This window comes from Odocoileus virginianus, unplaced genomic scaffold (genome assembly GCF_023699985.2).
Source record: "Odocoileus virginianus isolate 20LAN1187 ecotype Illinois unplaced genomic scaffold, Ovbor_1.2 Unplaced_Scaffold_34, whole genome shotgun sequence".
Classification (NCBI taxonomy): domain Eukaryota; kingdom Metazoa; phylum Chordata; class Mammalia; order Artiodactyla; family Cervidae; genus Odocoileus; species Odocoileus virginianus.
The window spans coordinates 177,348-183,325 of NW_027224296.1; the positions used below are offsets into that span (position 1 = coordinate 177,348).

A 5,978-nucleotide genomic window follows, 5' to 3' on the forward strand; every position below is an offset into this window, starting at 1 on the left:
TTCTCCCTATATGAGGGCTGTCTTTTCACCTTGCTTATAGTTTCCTTTGTTGTGCAAAAGCTTTTAAGTTTCATTAGGTCCCATTTGTTTATTTTTGCTTTTATTTCCAATATTCTGGGAGGTGGGTCATAGAGGATCCTGCTGTGATTTATGTCAGAGAGTGCTTTGTCTATGTTCTCCTCTAGGAGTTTTATAGTTCAAAAACCACTACAATATCATAAAGTAATTAGCCTCCAACTAATAAAATAAATGGAAAAAAATAAAAGAAATAAATTTTCTGCTAATCATTTTCCTGAAGGCATTTTTTACATCTTTGTTCCTAAGGCTGTAAATTAAAGGATTTAACATAGGTACAATCAATGTATAGAACACAGAGGTCACTTTATCAATAGCCATTGAATAGCGGGTGCCAGTGCACAAATAAATGATGATCATGGTACCATGGTAGATAGAGACCATGGTCAGATGGGATGCACAAGTGGAGAATTCTTTTCTTCTTCCCTCTGCAGGACCTGTTTTAAGAATGGCTACTATGATGAGGACATAAGTGAGAAGAACTATCAGAAGGCAGAGAGTTTCCACTAAACTAGCAAAGACCACCAGTACAACATCATGGATGTAAGTGTCAGTGCAGGACAGAGAGAAGAGAGGGGAGGTGTCACAAAAGAAATGGTTAATTTCATTGGAGCAGAAAGACAGGTGAGATATATTTGTGGTGTGGATGATTGAATTCATGGTGCCTCCCAGAAATGCTCCAATTGCAAGCTGGCAGCAAATCCTCTTGGACATAATAGCAGTGTAAAGCAGGAGGTTGCAAATGGCTATGTACCGGTCATAAGCCATGACCGTCAAGAGAAAAACTTCTGTGTCCACCAAACAGTAGAAAAGATACAACTGTGCGCACAACCTTTGCAAGAAAAGGTCTTCTTATCAGCAACTACGTCCACAAGTAACTTGGGGGCAATGACTGAAGAGCAGCAGACATCTACCAAAGACAAGATGTGGAGAAAAAAGTACATGGGGGTGTGCAATTAGGGACTGGCTGTGATTAATAAAATCACCCCAAGGCTCCCCATGAGGGTAACGGAGTAGATGGACAGAAAAACAGCACAAAGAACACTCTGCAGTTCTGGGTGGGCACTGAATCCCAAGAGAAAGAAGTGTGTCTTCACGGCGCTGTTGTCCACCTCCATTCCCTGCAGTGTTTCTGGAGGTCGGAATTTTGACAGGGTACTGATGGGGATGTTGATAATAACCTGAAGAGTCACAAAGAAATAAATATGAAAATGGCTAAAGTAACTAGAACATTAATTCTAAATCCACTTGGGCATCCTGGTAACCCCTAGGCATATGAACAGTAAGCACAGAAAATGTACATATTTCCAGTTGAACTGATAAGTTACCGCTTCTATTCCTTAAAGCTGTCATTTTCCACATTAAATGACACAGCATCAAACCAGTGGGTGAGCTCTAACCTCTGAACCTCTTTCATTTACTCTCTCATCTTTCACCAAGGTGAATGATCATGGTTAACCACATTGCATATAGTAAACTCTGAGTAACTCACATCTGTTCCACTTTGCAGTGTTATTTCACTTGCACAACAAATTAAAGTATTTGTTTCAGTCGAAAACTTGACTAGGTAGAGGAGTCAAAGTACTTAATCTCTCATACATTGAGATGTGACTTTGCTTCTGAGCAACAAAGGGGCTTCTAAGAGTTGTTTGTAAAACAGAAAGAGAAAATATTCAGAATTAGTTATATAAGTAACTGAATCCTAACTCTACCACTCAGCAGTTGCAATTCTTTAGGCCAGCCAGGTAATCACTAAGTTTAAGTTTCATCATCATTAGTGAGAGATTACTGTGCCTGTCTCATCAAATTTTATGTTACATGAGTTTTCTTCTACAGTTAAATATCTTTAGCATCTCATTGATTCACTGTTCTAAAGTTGGCAACATATTAATAGTAATTAGTACATTCATTTTTTAAATTTTTTAAAATTATAAGTCAAGCTATGGAATCCAACTAGAGAAATCTTCATGCTTGGACAATTACTGAATTCATCCATGCAATATAATGATAGTATTCAGAAATGTTTCCATGGGTAATGAAAAATTGTAACAGATGTTTAAAAAGGGTCACCTTCCCACTTCCTCTTAATGATGCATTCTCTTGTTGTTGCACTAGTCTATAGCTCTGTAAACTGTAAACAACCCAGAGAAATGCACATGATATTTGTCTATAGAGAGGCACATTTTTTTCCCCAGCATACAGAAACTGATTTTCTCTGCAGTGGAAAAGGCAATTTTGCATCTATTATCAGTTTATTTTTGAATTCTTGATTTGTAATATTGTGATTCTTTGAATTATCTTTTGTAGCATTTATAGCATCTTAATGAATGAAACAAGCAAAATCTTTTACATGTGCCCATTTTATGTAAGTATAAAGTTCGTATGTATGTCATATATATATAGTGAAAGTCGCTCAGTCGTGTCCAGCTCTTTGCAACTGCCATGGACTGTACAGTTCATGGAATTCTCCAGGTCAGAATACTGGAATGGGTAGCCGTTCCCTTCTCCAGGGGATCTTCCCAACCCAGGGATTGAACCCAGATCTCCTACATTACAGGTGGATTCTTTATTAGCTGAGCTACCAGGGAAGCCCATATCTATCTATCTATCTATCTATTTATCTATAGTATGTATACCATAGATAATTTATATATATATAATACTTATATAATTCTTTGTTAACAAACTATGTAACACACAGCTGCTACAAGTTCAACATTTGCATAACTTCAGATTACAAAATATTTTCATTTTATATACTCTATCTCAGATTACGATCTAACAACACTACCAAAATCTTATCTTCCAATTTTTTCTCAATTTGTTCCAAATTTTTTAATAAAACTGAGTGCTTTTAAAATTTTGCATACATTTAAAATTAATAGGCATAATGCAACTATTTGCCAAGCTATACTTTGGGTATAGCAGATGAACTATGGATACAATAATGACTGGATTCTGTTTTCACCATTGAGGCTTGCTGTGGGTTTGTCATATATAGCTTTTTTTTTTTTAATTTATTTTTATTAGTTGGAGGCTAATTACTCACAACATTTCAGTGGGTTTTGTCATACATTGACATGAATCAGCCATGGAGTTACATGTATTTCCCATCCCGATTCCCCCTCCCACCTCCCTCTCCACCTGATTCCTCTGGATCTTCCCAGTGCACCAGGCCCGAGCACTTGTCTCATGCATCCCACCTGGGCTGGTGATCTGTTTCATTATACATAATATACATGCTGTTCTTTCAAAACATATATAACTTTTATTATGTTGAGGTATGTTCCTTCTATTCCTGCTTTCTGGAGAGTTTTAATCATAAATGGGTGTTGAATTTTGTCAAAGGCTTTCTCTGCATCTATTGAGATAATCATATGGTTTTTATCTTTCAATTTGTTAATGTGGTGTATCACATTGATTGATTTGCGGATATTAAAGGAATCCTTGCTTTCCTGGGATAAAGCCCACTTGGTCATGGTGTATGATTTTTTTAATATGTTGTTGGATTCTGTTTGCTAGAATTTTGTTAAGGATTTTTGCATCTATGTTCATCAGTGATATTGGCCTGTAGTTTTCTTTTTTTGTGGCATGTTTGTCTGGTTTTGGAATTAAGGTGATGGTGGCCTCATAGAATGAGTTTGGAAGTTTACCTTCTTCTGCAATTTTCTGGAAGAGTTTGAGTAAGATAGGTGTTAGGTCTTCTCTAAATTTTTGGTAGAATTCAGCTGTGAAGCCATCTGGTCCTGGGCTTTTGTTTGCTGGAAGATTTCTGATTACAGTTTTGATTTCCTTGCTTGTGATGGCTCTGTTAAGATCTTCTATTTCTTCCTGGTTCAGTTTTGGAAAGTTATACTTTTCTAAGAATTTGTCCATTTCTTCCAAGTTGTCCATTTTATTGGCATAGAGCTGCTGGTAGTAGTCTCTTATGATCCTTTTTACTTTCATTGTTGTCTGTTGTGATCTCTCCATTTTCATTTCTAATTTTGTTAATTTGGTTCTTCTCCCTTTGTTTCTTAATGAGTCTTCCTAATGGTTTGCCAATATTGTTTTTTTTTTTCAGAAAACCAGCTTTTAGCTTTGTTGATTTTTGCTATGGTCTCTTTAGTTTTTTTTTGCATTTATTTCTGCCCTAATTTTAAGATTTCTTTCCTTCTACTAACCCTGGGGTTCTTCATTTCTTCCTTCTCTAATTGCTTTAGGTGTAGAGTTAGGTTATTTATTTGACTTTTTTCTTGTTTCTTGAGGTAAGCCTGTAATGCTATGAACCTTCCCCTTAGCACTGCTTTTACAGTGTCCCATAGGTTTTGGGTTGTCGTGTTTTCATTTTCTTGCATTTCTATGCATATTTTGATTTCTTTTTTGATGTCTCCTATGATTTGTTGGTTATTCAGAAGTGTGTTATTTAGCCTCCATATGTTTGAATTTTTAACAATTTTTTTCCTGTAATTGAGATCTAATCTTACCACACTGTGGTCAGAAAAGATGACTGGAATGATTTCAGTTTTTTTGAATTTACCAAGACTAGATTTATGGCCCAGGATGTGATCTATTCTGGAGAAGGTTCCGTGTGCACTTGAGAAAAAGGTGAAGTTGATTGTTTTGGGGTGAAATGTCCTATAGATGTCAATTAGGTCTAGCTGGTCCATTGTGTCATTTAAAGTTTGTGTTTCCTTGCTAATTTTCTGTTTAGTTGATCTATCCATAGTTGTGAGTGGGGCATTAAAGTCTCCCACTATTATTGTGTTGATATTAATTTCCTCTTTCATACTCGTTAGCGTTTGCCTTACATATTGCAGTGCTCCTATGTTGGGTGCATATATATTTATAATTATTATATCTTCTTCTTGAATTGATCCTTTGATCATTATGTAGTGTCCTTCTTTGTCTCTTTTCACAGCCTTTGGATTCTGGGTTACTTAATGTCTATTTTTCTACATTTGTTCTGTTCTTAGCTAACTTAGCGACTTCCCAGGTCCAGTGAGTCGTAAAGTATCTGCCTGCTGATGCAAGAGATAAAGGAGATAAATTAGAGTAAGTGTGAAAATCTGGCATAGATACATTGCCATCTTATAATTTTCAAAGTGCTTTCTCATCTAACTTAATTCTCACAGTTCTTTAAATTATGCTGATTACCTCTATTGAAAAGGAACTGATGATTTCAACCCAGTTAAGGATCCAGGATTGCATAACTTTGCAATCAAAGAGCCAGGGCCAGAGTTTGGACCTTCTGGATCACTAGGCACTCTTCAATAAATACTACCTACAGAAATGGAGATATTAGAGATGGCGGTACTTAAAAGATTAGCATAACCAAGACAGTTTTTGCCCAGAACTCAATGCGCTGAATTGGATATAGGGATATTAGTTTAAAGCTAGCATACATCTTGATTTAGAGTTTGTGCTCAAATAGGAAGGTTTACATCCTTTGACACAGTAGCACAGAAGACATTTTTTGGTGGTTGAAACATTGATTCCTTTTTCCACTAAGCAAAAGTTTAAGCAAAGAAGGAAAACATCACTGATCTACTAGTTAATTCATTACAATTCTCCTTTTCTGAAATGCAGAAAAGGCTTCCTTCTTAGAAAATACTAACTAGCCTTGAATGATACCCCATCTGTTTTGTTCTGCAAAATAGAGAAGAGACTGTTTATTGACTAAGGGGTAGAGCAATTGCCACTCTTTGAAGGCAAGAAAAGATACAGTTATATCTTTTCTGAGCCATTCTTTCTTTTGCAATAATGGAAAATGACTATTCAAAAGTAGACATCAAATAAATAGGCTCATCTTTAGGACAATGCTTAAATAAGCTTGAGGCCTTGGCCATGAGAAACAAACATTTCTTTGCTGAAGTTGTTTTTCTACCAAATCTTGTATTTCTATTCACAAACGTACAGGACCT

The 5,978-nt window shown here is 36.1% G+C and overlaps 1 pseudogene; it reads right to left on the reverse strand.

Annotated features, from left to right (window-relative positions):
• Positions 1–237: 237 nt before the first annotated feature.
• Positions 238–1,205, reverse strand: LOC139033691 (olfactory receptor 5J3-like; annotated as a pseudogene).
• Positions 1,206–5,978: the final 4,773 nt, after the last annotated feature.